At 38.3% G+C, this 15352-nt stretch overlaps 2 long non-coding RNA genes across 2 annotated transcripts in view; both read right to left on the minus strand.

Moving 5' to 3' along the window:
• LOC135407054 (uncharacterized) overlaps positions 1-12009 on the minus strand; it is a 29031-nt gene extending 17022 nt beyond the window's left edge. The window contains exons 1-2 of the long non-coding RNA XR_010426662.1: positions 11306-12009; positions 10808-10993 (exon numbers count right to left, since the gene is read on the minus strand). This is a non-coding gene — a long non-coding RNA (uncharacterized LOC135407054). The remainder of the gene's footprint in view (positions 1-10807; positions 10994-11305) is intronic.
• Positions 12010-12148: 139 nt separating this feature from the next.
• On the minus strand, positions 12149-14769 carry LOC135407176 (uncharacterized). Its single transcript, XR_010426746.1, has 3 exons — positions 14146-14769; positions 13748-13813; positions 12149-12649 (listed from the first exon to the last, which is right to left on the minus strand). It is a non-coding gene; the product is annotated as an uncharacterized LOC135407176 (long non-coding RNA).
• Positions 14770-15352: the final 583 nt, after the last annotated feature.

Below are 15352 nucleotides of genomic sequence, written 5' to 3' on the forward strand. Positions count from 1 at the left end.
GCAATCTGTTTCTTTATTTTCTGATAAGGAATCAAATAATGAGAAAGTATACATTAAAACTGAGAAAGAATAATTCTACATAAAACATTTTATTATAATGGTATTCCACTTTCATTAGACCAAATGCAAGGTCCTTCACCTGTGTCAAGGAAATCCCCAATGCAACCTGGGAGATGGATTGAGATCAGAGAAGGACTTGAGATGAAAAACTGGACGTGAGCTGGCAACAGGTACTCATGTCCCTGAAAGCCAAACATATCCTGGGCGTCATCAAAAGAAGAGTGGCCAGCAGGTCAAAGGAGGGGATTCTGACCCTCTACTTTCCTCTAGTGAGACCTCTGCATGGAATACTGTCCAGTTCTCAGCACAGGAAAGACCTGGACCTGTTGGGTCAGGTCCAGAGGAGAGCCACAAAAATGATCAGAGGGCTGAAACACGCTTGCCAGGCTGAGAGCGTTGGAGCTGTTTGTCCTGGAGAAGACAAGGCTCTGGGGAAACCTTATATTGCTGCCTTTCAAAGGAGAGGTGGAAAGAGACCTTTTACCAAGGCCTGTAGAGACAGGACAAGGGGCAATGGTTTTCAACTAAAAGAGAGTAGACTTAGATTGGATATACGAATATATATTTTATGATGAGGATGGTGAAGCACTGGAACAGACTACTCAGAGAAGCTGTGGATGTCACATCCCTGGAAGTGTTCAAGGCGAGGTTGAATAAGGCATTGAGTAACCTGGTCTAGTGAAGGGTGTGCCTGCCTATGGCAGGAAGTTTGGATGACATGGCCTTTAAAGGTCAAATCATTCTGTGCTACTATAACTTCTTACTGATAGATTTAATTCATACAACAGCATATTGCTTTCCTACACAGATTACACTTCTTGAGGAGTCAAAGAGGTAAGAGCCAGGACTTTGTATCTCATTTCACACCCTTTCGCTCTCCAACCCTTTTGCTCTCCTCTCCCTTGGTACTTCCAATCCTTCTATGTTATCTCAAAAGACATTCTATTCCAAGGCTACATCAAATTTAATTTCTTCTCTGCAATCCTGTTCTTTTCCTGGTCTTTCATTCCAGCTCTTATTTCACTGCCTTTTCCTGGTAGCCTTGACCACTTGCAATACTTCTCCCATGCTCCATTAAAACTCTGTCCCACAAAATTCTCAGCTCGTATGTCCAGCTTGGGGCATGATAAATACAGTGCAGTTCAGCCTACATGAATTTATACACTGATTATACAGCCAAATTAAAAGGTCTTGCTAGGTTTGATGACCACAGTCAGTCTCTTGGAGACTTATGTCCGTCTTTCATGGAAACCACAAACAGCTTAAGGGAGTTTCTTAACTTTTAATAATCCTAATAAGAAATTCTCTGTTGCTTTTAAAGTTTTTTCATCACCCATTCTGCTCACTGTAGACTGGTAGTTAAGAGCAATCCCTTGAACCAACTACCTGAGAAGGCTGAATATTACAGCTTATCATCCTCACCTAAAAGCTTTCAGGTGACTTGAAATCTGCAGTGCAATATGAAGCCAAAATCTTTCCTCCTTTATTGCAAATACTTGAAATACAGTAAGTCTTCATTAAACCTTCATAAGGTGGTTATTTGTCCCTGTTTTAACTGATTTTTTTTCATTTATCCAAAATAGGATGACCAATACAAAACAAAAAATAGACATTAGACAGTTAATCTGCAGCAATACTAATTGTGGTATGAAAAAAATGTCAGGACTTACAAGCCCTTCGTTTTTCTTTTTCTGTGGCAAATAATGGCATCTTAGTAGATGGTTAAACTGTGGTATCAAAAGGTGGTTAAATTGTGGTATCAAAAAGAGTCAGGACTTATAAGCCCTTTGTTTTTCTGTTTGCATGGCAGATAATGGCACCTTAGTCCACTTCTAAATGACATATCAGAAAACAAATGACATCTTTATTCAGCATTCTACAGTAAACTGATCCTCAAAAAGAAATGCAGCCTTAATAGGTATGTAAGTGATCATTATAGTGAACTAGACTTGTTAAGTATTTCCACCTAAAAACATTTTCAACATCTGTTTTTCTGTATTAGCAAGTCTGACTTTTTAATGAGATCATTGCTGCACTCTCTGGTGGTGTTATTTCGGTTTGCCTCTACTTATAAACTTAGTAGGTTACAACACAGCCTGAGGGGGTGAAAAAAAATACCACACAAAAAAACCTCAACCAAAAACAGAATGAAAAAGGGAAAATCCACAGAGAGACAAAGTTATCAATAGTCCCATTAAAAATATCAAGTACAAACTCACTGCTGAGGGAGCAACCAGCAAGACACAATTTCACAGTTTCATGTTATGCTGAAAGAAATACTATCATATCCCCAAACTTATTGCATTTAAACCTTATATGCCTGGAGGTTTCACTTGCAGAAGTACAGAGCCATCACCTCAAGCCTGCAGCAGAGGAGTTGCAGTCTTGGAACTCAGTGTTCCATAGTAAGAAGGAATGAGAACACAGATAACATTACCATTGCAGGCCAGATGGGGAGTGTGCTTTTGAAGAGAATTTCACAATTGCCTTCAGGTACATTGGTTCATGCCACAGAGCAAGCTCGGACTATAACAGCTATATTCCTTCTGGATGACACTGGGAAGTTAAATGCTTTCCACAAACTTAACTACTGCACTCCAACCACTAATGGGCATTCAGGTCAGATGATCAGACTAGCACTTCCTTGAAACAACTCCATTCCCACTTCCAAAAAATGTCAGAGTACCAACACCAGTACCATAGCACTAACCTTGTCAGCTTCTAACAGGTCACACTACTTATGAGCATAGATACAGCTGAAGCACAACATGACAGCAAACAAGTGCAACTTGGATGGCATAACTGTAGCACCAAGAATGTTCTCCTTGACTTTAAGCAGTTTTTTGTTCCTCTTGAAAGTACTCAGAAATTTTAAAAACCAACTCCTTAACAGAGTTTCCCTGCAGAAGAAAAGTTGTCCTCACAGCTACATAAGTAGCAGAAACACTGAAGGATGGAAAGGTTACAGGAAAATAACACTACCGTTGAACAACTCAGACTACTGTTTTGCCCAAACCACAACAGGAGAGGGAGGAAGGATGGGATAAATTGGCTGTGAATATATTTAGACCTCAAATAAGAAAAAGACTTGTAACTCAAAATGGAGACAGAAGTTGAAAGCATCCCAGTGGCTGCTGTTATCACTATTTCCAGCCAGTTCAGAGGTGGAGCTTGATCATATTTTTAAAGGCATTACAGAAATGCACCAGATCAGACTACGTGGCCCAGTAAATCTCTTTCACTCTTACTTTCTCCTAAGCTCCCCAGATAGAGATGTGCTGCGGGTTAGCAGTACAACAGTGGATGCTTATGTTAAAAGCTTCTCTGGTTTCTGTGGAATATTGGCAACCAAAATCATGGTATTTTATCAGCACGTATATACAGAAGATTACAAGGTTATCATTCTTAATGTAGTAAGATACTAATTTTTACTTAAAAACACTTCTAGTGCTGTGCATGCAGGCAGAAATATGTGTATCTGTTGATGGTGAAGGCTTACAAAGATAGATGTAGGTGTTCGATAATTCACAATTTCCAACTGTATTCAAAGAGCTGAAAAATGTTTCACAAAAAGGAAAGCTTAAGCTATTTCCTTGTTTGAAATGCAGAGACAAATGAGAGGATCATGCTTTTTCACCCTTATTGCAAAATTAAAAATGTCCTTCTCTAGACATGGGAGTACGGTTCCCCTGGGATACACAGGGCCCAAAATTGTCCTGTCCAAAGTCACAAGCTGATGAAGTCAGAAACCTCCCTGTCATCCTCAAGTAGCATAACTTTCCACACACTTTTTCTTCCCTCTAGTTGATTCCTTTTTAGTACATCTTTTATTACTTGCCACCAAGCCTTTATCACAGGCTTTTCTTTTGCGGTGTCAGGCATTCAGCTTAACCAGTGCTGCATAGGAAATAGCTCCCTGTGCTGTTAATCAGGACACATGGTGCAGCTGGGTCATCAATAAGTAACCAAAAATGAAAGACTACAAGATTTGACACAGCAGAACAGAGGCTCCTGAGCAAAATACACTTAAGATCATCTTGTACATTCTATCATCTCTGTTTTGGCAAACTCCAACCATGAAAATGGCCTGTACTTGTGTTCATCCTGAAATACCGGTTTCTGTTATTTTAATTGCCTCAAGGACATCTCTCTCTTTTTTCAAGAAAGAAATAGTTGTTAAACAAAAAACAGAACAAAACCCAAACCAAACAAAACCAACCAACCAACCAAACAAAAACAACAACAACAAAAAAAAAACCTTAAAAAACCAACCAAATAATGAAAAACAAGCAAAAAACCCCACTACATGAATGAAGTAAACCCATTTGTATAAATGTCTATCAGACTTCTTATTTAGACAGCAAACACTTTAATAGAAAATGTCTTACTGGCAAACATACCCAGCCATTGCAAAAGGAAGGAATATGAAAAGTGCTGGGAATGGAGAAAAGATGCCTCTTCAGACTTCAGCAAATCAGAGAGATTCTAATCAACACTAGGTTCTGCTAATGACACAATCCATTTAATTGAAGCCAGCTCACAGACTGGGACCATATTCATCATTTATACCTGGTAATAAATCAGGAAGATAAGTTGCAAAACAAAACTCAGTGGAAACTTTATCTTATCTGTCAGTACAAGTCCAGAAGAATAACAAGTGATTTTGGTTCCAGTGTGCCCTCAGATTCTACAGTGTGATAGGCTCACACTGTTCAGGGCTGCCGTTTAGGGCTGCCACAGAGACAATCCTTTCTCCATCCAGAGAAGACCTCTGAGTAGCTACATTAAAAAAAATGTAGAGATAAACACTTTATTTCATTTTTAACACCAGATGTTTGAAGAACACAGCTCTAGGGAGTAGATAAATCTTCACAGTTATATTCAGATGTATCATTAAGAAGTCAATAAAAAATAATTTCAAATTTAACTGTAGTTTAACCATTCAGAAATTACCTCTTAGACACCTGGCTCCCAAATGACATTCTCTCAAAGAAAAATTTGTAAGACTAAGGAGAGAGGGAGAGATGCTGTCTTTCCTCCTTTTCTGCAACTGAGACTTTTATGAAATAAGTTTAAGTATTATGAGAAATACTGGGCATACAGTGCTGTAGTTCTGGAAGCCGCTGCAGAGGGCTTATTGAAACCAACAACACACTGCTCAGATGAATGTCTAAAAATTGATATTGAAAATATTCTCTATGGAGGGAGAGAGAGAGAGAGAGAGAGGTCAGAAAATTACTAATGATACAACTTTCTGAAAAGCACTTTTCAGCCACACTAATGATTGCTTTATGCAATGTTCCTCAGTGTGACAACAAATTTATTTTCTGGGTTTCTTTCAAAGCTGGTTTTGTAAAATAATATAAATATTATATCAGAGTTGAGGTTTGTTATCTGAGGCAGTGGTGCCCCCTACATGCCAAGACCTAAAGTCAAAAGATCTGCCAAGTGTCTCAGTGAAGTTTGTTACTTTCCCCTACATTTTCTTCAGATCGTTTCACTTCCAACATCATCTCACCTACATCTCAACATTAAATATCATAGGCATTTTCAACTTTTCTGCCAAATCTGACACTCCATTCAGCCAACACACTAGATAAAATAACACCCTGAGCCCATGAGAACGCTTTTCACATACCCATGCCATTGCTGAGGATGGCAAAAATTAGAGAAAGTCATGGTTACAATAGAAGCAGAATGTTTTGTCAAAAGGAGAACTGGAAAACTAATAAGTAACTGATTGAGACAGAACAAAGGAGGCACATGGAAAGAGGTTTGAAGTTCACCAGACAGATGTGAAAGCTGGTAAATTAGAAATAAACAGAACAAGAAGATTGCTCCTTGGACAAGAAGCACAGGGAATAATTCCTCCAAAGAGAGATCTGTATTAAAGTCAGTAGGTTTCAACAAGGGCATCTGGGATTCCTTGATGTCAATGAAAGTTTTGACACTGAGATCGGAAAGATCTGAAATTCGATGGCTGGAGGCCTGGTATTGCTCTTAAGACTGCCTGTTTACACAGTAATGAAATTTCCTTACTAGAGCATTTTTGCTATTGCATTTTTCTGAGCCAGCAGCAGCAAGAATATCTCTGGTGAAAGTGAAATATCCTTTAGTGTAAATATGTTAAAAGTATGTTTAAGTGACAGGTGTTTACTCCACCATAATTTTAATTTCATCAGCTGTAGCACTTAACAGTCACCTACCTCCAGCAGTGAGCCAACATATCATTTTGGTGCCAGTTATCACATTTTCAAGGCAGTAAAACACTGCCAAGAATTGCTGTAGAAGGAAGTGCATTGGTTTCCAGCTCACCTCTACCCTATTGGGAAAAGTCCTTATCTCCTCACTAGGAGAAAAACCGAAGTTGTTGCTGTAATAAATATTAATTTACAAATTCTGGATGAATTTTAACAATTCAGAGTAAATTCATGGTATTTGAATACTTCTATTGTCTCAGAATGTTTTAGTTTTAAGGATCTCTATGTCCTATCCATGAGTAAAATTCCAGCAGCAACACCATTTCAATGTCCCTAATACTTCCTAGAAGTTGCGAGTTTTAAAAACAAGTTATATTCTGGTTAGGAGTCTTCTACACCAGACACCCACATTAGATACCTAGAGGTTGGTTGCAGACACTCAAAGTGTGTCTAGGGAATGACCAGCAGTGTTGTACCCTTGGCCATAATACTATATGTGTTAATATCTTCTACGCTAAATTAGCTAACGTAGCTAACGTAATTAGCTAAATTAGTTTTGCAGCTTGAGGCATTCAGGCTTAAATTTAGTCCCCAGTCAATGCCACCCATTGGAGGTAACATGAGGTGATGCCCACAGACCAGTGCTGCTCCCAGCCAAAACACAGGGATGCAAGAGAGTGAACAGGACTATGCTCACACACAAAATGACCTCAAGCGATTTCTTGTGGGTTGCTCAGCCAGAGTGCAGCAGATCAAAACACTGAACCCCACTTGGATGTTACTTTAAAATGAGTAGCATTTTAGGTAGTTATTAAAACAGGAAAAAAAAGAAAGAAAATACAATTTCCATTTGCTCTGGTAAAGACAAGCTGTAGCTGCAAGTACGTCTGACCAATAACCTTGTGCAGCACATTCAGCATTGCTTCTAAAAATCACCAGATATGAGTCATTTCTAACAGAAGGAGACTTTATAACTTTCAACAACTTTTCTCCAAAATTAGAAGATTTCCATTTAAAGAGAGATGGAAGTATATGTGCCTCTCAATAAAATTAAATAAATAAATAAATAAAATAAATATTGCCCTTCAATTTCAATTGCATCAGTTATAGAATAAAACAGCACTGTTCTGGGGCTGCCTGTGCTTTACATACATTTAGAAAAGAATGGAATCATAAATGAGTGAGGAAGAATGAAGCAAAGCAAAAGCAGATACATAACTGTGTCAGGTGCAGGTGTCTAAAATATGCAGTTGGGATATTTAAAAAAGGGCAAAAACACTAGAAGAGAGAAGGCAAGAGGAAAACAAAAAGATATGTAAAACAGGATCATGGACACTGAGGTCTGAGGTGGAGAGGCAAGAGGAGGTGCCCTATGTCAGGTTAGATGTTCACTCTTCATCCCAATGAGACGAACCCATGCTGTAGCAGTTCATGAAGGACTGTATTCCATGGAAAAAACACATGCTGGAGCAGGGGAAAGGTGTGAGAAGAAAGCAGTGGCAGAGAGGAGTTTTCATGTACAGGCAGCAATACTCCCCCGTCCCCCTGCAATGGCTCATGTGGAAAAGACAGGAGTAAAGCTGACCCTGGCAAAGGGGTTAAGGGAAGATACGGTTTTAATTTTTGCCTCTGTTTCTCATTTCTCACCACCCTGTTCTAAGTTTAATTTCCTGCAAGTCGAAAACATTTGGCTTGAGACAGCAGTTAAGTGATCTCCTTGTCCCCACCTTGACTAACAAGCTTTTTCATCCTGTGTTCTCCCCTGCTGTGGTGGGGCAGTGAGAAAGCAGCTGCACACCAAAAGCAACCCACCACAGTGACTTACCAAAGGTTACATAGCAACTCACAATAGCAAAACCAAGAACTAAAGCTGCCTCTCTGGGTTCCCAGTCCAGTATATGTTATTGTTAGCCAGCTCTCCAACCTCCCTCTCTGTAGAGCTGTAGGAGGACAACCCCCTTCATACAGACTTTCACAGGAAATATCAACAAGGTACAGCAAGAAGCCAATAAGAGCCAATAAGAGCACTGAGGCTGTGACTAATCCCTGTTCCCAGGCTGCCCAACAAACTTCAAAGGAAGGACTGCCCTGGCACGCTATAGCTGGGGCTTACAAGACCTTAGAGTTATTTCAGTAAGTACTTTGGCACTAGCCACATCAGAAATATTTCATGCAAATAGCATCTGCAGAGTGTCAAATCATGTCAGTATAATGTTGCATTATTTTTATACTCAGATTTATCATCCACAGCTTGCTCTAAAGACCTAGCTGTTGTAGAAGACAAACCTTATGCAAGAGAGTACGGGAATTGTTTGGGTTTTTTTCCCTTTCTATTACAATTTTAACATGCCTTCTAAATTATTACCAAATAATCATGTCTGAGATAAGATACAAAAATTTTTAAATTCTCTGACATACAGCTGAAAAGCAGTTTCATTCTGAATCAGAAGAGACAGAAAATTAATGACAGTCAAAGTATATATGTATGTTTATGGTATATTTAAAGTAACTATTATAGAATTTCACCAATATATTTAGAGCAGGTGTTTTTGTGGAAAAATCTCATATTTATACTGTGTTTTGGAAAAAATGTCACATTTATATTGGGAAAAAAACCCCAAAACTACTTTTTCTTTGTCTTCTCTAGCCATTATCCGTGTAAATTGGCTCTGTTCTGATTCAATACACTGTCAACAACCCCCCCAAAACATAATACCTGAATTACTATCTATATATATAGATACACACAGGGCTTCCAAAAGAACTCGTAAAAATCACATTGGCATGGACAGGTATTCCAGTCTAGAAGTATTTCTTGACTTTTTTGATCTGTATGAGCTATCCACGAGGACAGAACATGAATGTATTGTGGTACTCAGCTGCAAATGGTCCATGACCATATTGATTGTCTAACAATTTTTCACATTTCCCTGCGAACAGAGACAAAGCAAGTTATTCCAAATGCTATATAATTTCAGGACGTTTGTTTTGGCACTTGTGTTGTGCCCTAAGATTAAGGCACAAATGCCTGCACATCTTTCCAAGGTGCATAAGTGGCAGAAATTTACTTCATGGCACAGAAAACTGTAAAAAATATATTTGTGGATTAAAATTGCAAATTTATAACATAGACAAAGTAACCAACTGTTTCAATACTTTTACCTCATGCATCTCTGGCTGTATTTCAGTATTTTCAAGGCTTCTTGCGAAAATGGTACGTGTTACAGTGGTAGTAACACTTGAGAAAATAGGAATTTTGCAGAAGTCTTCCTTTCCCCAAATAAAAATGTCCACTTAACTTTTCACAGAGGTATTTATACAACAATCACCCGCAATGAAAGGTTATTACCAACAGTATTCTTGATAAGCAGTATGCTGTGGTTTGCGTAACACCGGACTACGCCAACAAAAAAGCAAAAGACATTAATGTATTTCTGTGGGTGAGTACCGGGATAAGCAATCAGGACATGTAATCACTCTCACACATTAAATATTTTAAGATGCATTCTGCGCAGATTAACAATGACAAATATAATCTTAAAGCTTTGATCTTGTTCAAATCCTGAGGCTATAGAAAATCTTTGATTTTGTACCTGTGAATTAGAATAGGCCATAGAAAAGCGGCGACAGAATCAAATGAAATTTGGCCATGATAAGCTTGTGCTGAGTTTACAAAAGGGAGTGCATATCTAAAACTTAGATAATAGTGTTGCGGCATATTCTAATGTGTTGGCAAAGAGCTAAGACCAATAACGTTTTTATAGTGAAAGTGGAAGAAAAGGCATTGACTCTGAAATCTGTAAGCAATCCAGTTATGGCAATCTCATCTGATTTTGAATTTAAAACAAACAACATTCATTGCCCAAACACCATTAGCAAGAAAATGTATGTTGCTCTTTTCAATTTTATTCATAGAGGTTCGTACCAAGTGATGTTTCATCTTGCTCTTTACAAGAGAAATTGGGGGGGGGGGGGTGAGGAGCAGGGAAGCTTTCAAAGTTTCTTTGGTTGCTCTTTTGAGTAAAACATAAGTCACATGAAGGAACACAAAATAAAGGACAACATCTGCCACTTATGCCTCACCAAATTATACTGTGAATTCAGGTGTGACATTATTTCCAAGTACAGCTATAATTTTAAAGGCACTGTGTTCATTATTTGAAAGTTAAGCAATATCTAAGGTTTGTGGGGTGCAGATGATTTAGTAAAGCTCAGACCAGTGGCTTTTTTTTGCATTGAATAAAACCCCACAATCGTTGCTCACCTCAACACAAAGCAGAAACGTATTTGGCAAAGGAAAGACTTTCGTTCCCAATGAAAACATGCTCAAATTAAATTACTATCAGCTATCTAAATATTGAGAGAAGCTTAAAGAAAAATTGATTATCAGTATTAAAAAAAAGATTAAGAAAGAAATAGGTGAGTGTTATACAATGTGGTTCTCTCTCTTTTGAAGCTTTTGCCTCAAAAAATTATGCCAGCTCTTAAGTGCTTCTAACTGGCATCTAACTCTGCTTCCCTAAGCATAAAGCACTTTCGCAGCTTACCTGTTGTGTGTCTCTTTATCAACTCACACAGTCCCGTTTTGGCACCTTCTCTTTCAGCTGTTGGGATCAGCAAGGCTGTCCCTGAGGGGTTCTTCTTGCTCCCAGGATGTGATGACTGACTGCAGGTTGTGACCTTCTCTATCACAGTCGTCTTGCTTGTCTGTGCTCGTGTCACTGCAACAGTTCCTCAGAGGAGGGAGAGTGAGAGGTGCAAGAGTTTGTTTCACTCACTCACTCACTCACTCACTCACTCACTCACTCACTCACTCACTTTCCATTTCCAACTGAGTCACTATCCTCTCACTTCCAATTGCACACATTTAAGATGGGTAAAGCAGCTGGTGAAGAGGAAAATACTCATTTATATGCAAGGCTTAAAGTATAAAAAGAAATACTAATAGAGGCTTACAAGACATAAAACAATTGCTTTTAGAGTCAGTCAACTCCTGCTACTAAGAGGTACTGAGAGAAAAACAAGAGAGGAACTTCTGTGCTTACAGGAGATATATCTGACAGGAAAACAGCTTATTGAAGAGGAGGAGATTGGCTATAGAAATATTTGCATGACTGGCAGCCTGGAGTGCCATTTTCCTTTTGATTCCTTTTCTTTCTTCTGTGCACCTGGACAAAAAATAATGCACAAGAGATGATGTCTATTTGCCTTTTAACCCAGCTGACAAACAAGGTCTTCTAGGTATAATTTTGCTATGTTCTCTGCTTCTGTATTTGAGGATTACTCTTTTATTTTACATGCCACAAAGCACATCAATTTTTTAGTTATTTCAGGTTTACAAAACAGCAGATCATTTACCTAAAAAAAAATTTCATTTTGCTTTGAGTTAAAACTTCAACTTGCTTTTTGCTAATTCTGCCTTTCTGTCCCTTTTGTTGGAGAAAGATTAACCAGAGAGGCACTGTGACATGAATATCAATATACAGTAAAGGTTAGATTTTGTCCTTCTTTGATACTGTTCTCATATTAGGTGTTCTCACTGATTTTAGTGGGGTTCCTTAATGAATGGAAATCCATTTAGTGGACAGGTTATGTGAACTGTGCAGAGCCTGGCTGTAAGTAGTTATTTAAAGCTAAATGAAAATATTGTCTTGAAGTCCAGAGACCAGTCTGCCATTTATCCCAAATTCAACTGATCAAGCAGAAACACAGTCTTCCCTAAATCAGCTTACTAAAAAGTAAGCAGGATGGACAATGAAATAAGTTACCTTTTTTGTCTTAAAAAAAAAAAAAGTTCTTGACTTCCTCATCAAGTAAATAATACATCTTGTTCTGGATTTTGCTGACTTTTGTAATTGCCTCTTCACTTTAAAGTGCTTTGTATGAAGTCAAATCTTGTCAAGATTGTGTGAGGTGGACTGCCATTACTTTTCTGATGAGACAATAGTCAAATTCCAGATGGAAAAGATTACTAACAGAATAGTGCTTAAAGTCTATTTCAATAAGTCACATAGGCCTTTTTTTTACTTTTTAATAATCATAGGTTTTATTTCCCACAGTAATTCATAGGTACATTTCTCTTTGACTCTAGGCAATTTTCTGTAAACTTTTAGAACAATAAATTGTGTGTCATCTCTGTGGATACATTTTTTCCAGCATGAGAAGCAATTACTAATGTTATAAGATCAGTTTTCTCTAACTTATCATGTAGCTCTGCTTTTTTCGTAATTGCTTTCTGCTACTGCCCTTTCAAACAATATTGAACATTCAGAAGGTGCTCAATTTCATGTGTCAGCACACATCTTTATCATCAAATGGGATGGTGGCCTGCCACTGTTAAGCTTGATATAATTTTGAGGGGAGATGGGCATCACAGGTGGTCATGGAATCTGCAAATGCAAATGAGGAGTGAATAATGTGGTTTATATTTTACAATGTAGTTTAAAGCATTACATATTACAGTGCAAAAATACTTTGGAAAAGACATCAGGAATAGGTAGTTCTTCAGGCACAAATATTGACAAAGAATAGCTTGGTATTTTAGTCCAGAACTTCTAGTTCTGACAGGGCTGAAGGCAGTATGATATAACAGCGTTAGTCAAAGTTGTGGTTTAACCTGGCAAGGAGCTAAGCATCACACAGATGTCTGCTCACAGAGAGAGAACTGGGGGGAAAAAAAGGTAAAACTCATGGATTGAGATAAAGTTTAGCAGAACAGAAAAAGAAAGGAAAAAATAATGATAAAGATTAAAAAAATAAAATAAAACAAAACAAAAGAAGTGATGTGTAATATGATTGCTCTTTACCCGCTGACCAATGTCTGTTTCTGAGCAGTGAGTTGCCACCCCTGGCCAATTCCCCTCACAATTTTAGTGTTCAGCATTACGTCATATGGTATGGAACATCCCTTTGGCCAGTTGGGATCAGCTGTCCTGACTGTGATCCCTCACAGCTTCTTGTGCACCTCTAGGCTCCTTGTTGGCAAGTCAGTGGAAGCTGAAAAGCTCCTGACTTAGTGTAAGCACTGCTCAGCAACAACCAAAACATCACTGTGTCAGCAACATTATTCTCATACTAGCTCCCAAACACAGTGCTACGCCAGTTACCAGGCAGAAAATTAACTCTATCCTGGCTGAAACCAGGACAACCACATAACAATATGGTAAACAAGCTACCTAAAGAAGAATCCCAAATAATTTTATAGAGAAGGTTCCCTTGAAATTACATTGTCAAATAATAAGCATTTCTTGTAAATGCTTTTGACTTCAGAATTCCTTTCTAGGCAAAAGAAGTTAAATTTGAAATAATTATGAAGTACCATTCTTCTTATTCTTTTCATATGGTGAGTGATGCGCAGAAGGCAAAGTAGAATTGGAAAGAAATTGAAAGAAGTGGTAGGCTTACAGGAATAACTGTTATACTAATGGGAATTTGATAAGGAGTCTGAGAATTGGGCAAAGAAAGGAACAGACAGCTTGAAGAATTACCTGGTTTTCTCTGCAAAATCCACACTATCAGATTGCTTCAGAAAGTAGATTGTCTGACCTGCCCAACTACATCAAGCCAAAAACACCCTAAGTTAGAAAGCGTCTCCTTCTATAAAATATAATTCATTCCTTACAGAATGTGTTCATTTCTTACTGTCCTTCCCTGCAGAAGACTTAGGGAATCATCACTGTTCCCTGCACAATGCTTTTTGTGCTTTAGGCAGCATTGCCCAAACATATTATGACTGCTGGTCTCCCTGTGACTCTACAGTGGTTTTGTTTCTTTAAAAAGAAGCACATCTTACAGCTGGCCTTTTGTAGCCCCAAAAAAAGCACCACTGTTATTTCCCCTAATTCCTTATAACCCCACCAGTGAAGTATCACAAAAGAATGTTTACCTTTATGCTCACTCGACTGCCTTTCAAGAGTTTTCTGATCGGTGATTGAAATCTCTAATGGTAATATCTGTTTAAACAAGGTCTGTGAGAGATCAGCAAAAGCACCTCAAGCCTTTTCAGTTTGACACCAAAACATGACAGTCACTCAGAGAATAACTTTTTTCTAACTCATTATATTTAGGAAAAGTTTAATTATGTTACTGTAAATAGTGCCTTGCAGAGTACTCTTAGACTCAGTATGAAGGCAGTACAAGTCACATCCTGCTTCACTTTCTTTCTCAGTAAGCCAGATGCTTTGAAAAAGAAGAAAATAATATTAAACTGACCATCAGATCTTAAAAATATTCCCACTGGCCTTATTCTATTGTTGATTTTTTAAATTGGCTGATTGAATTAGTTTATCACAAGATTTGCATCCCAAGTTTTAACAAACTGAATTAACTTTTTTGTCAGATCTTTCAAGGATCAGAGTTAGGTTGATCAGCCACTATTTTTCTAGTTTCTCTTTCATAAAAGATGAACTGTTATGTCACTCTTTTCATGAAAACAATTAGGTAACTAATTCTTGGTTACCTAATCAATGAAAGAAAACAATAGAACTTCCACAGCTGATGACCTTCCATTTCCTTTAATGACAAGAAACAAAGAAATGCTGTAGGATTTCAGTTTTTGTGGGTAGTCATTATTTTGCTGTTGATAGATTATACAGTTATATGATTCAATAATGGACCGTTTGGCATCTGAGTTACGATAGCCATTAAACATTAGAAAGCATATTAAATCCTGAAAAAAAGAAAAAATGTCATAATCTGTGTTAACTACACATACATGTAGGACACTAAACAGAGGATACCAAGCTGATAAACCATGGTTTTCCACTTTCTACTCAGCAAGTTACAATGGACAAATTCCACACCTTCCTGATAAGTACCAAGGAGAGACCATCTCACCTGACCCCATGTTGCTCTGCTCCTTGCCTGCTTTGACTTGCCTGTGGGCTCCCACACCACCTGCCCTCCCTAGCTGTCCATGGGGCAGCTGCTGCTCTTTCTTCTGGCTTCACCAGCTGCAGCACCTGGGCAAGGAGAAGGGGAACACCACAGATGTCAGTGTGTTAAATACCAGGGGTCTTGGTAAGGAACCTCTTGGAAAGAGTGAGCCAGCAACAGCATAGCTCAAAACCTGATCCTTCCTCTTCCTTTGTCTC

This window comes from Pseudopipra pipra, chromosome Z, assembly GCF_036250125.1.
Source record: "Pseudopipra pipra isolate bDixPip1 chromosome Z, bDixPip1.hap1, whole genome shotgun sequence".
Taxonomy (NCBI): domain Eukaryota; kingdom Metazoa; phylum Chordata; class Aves; order Passeriformes; family Pipridae; genus Pseudopipra; species Pseudopipra pipra.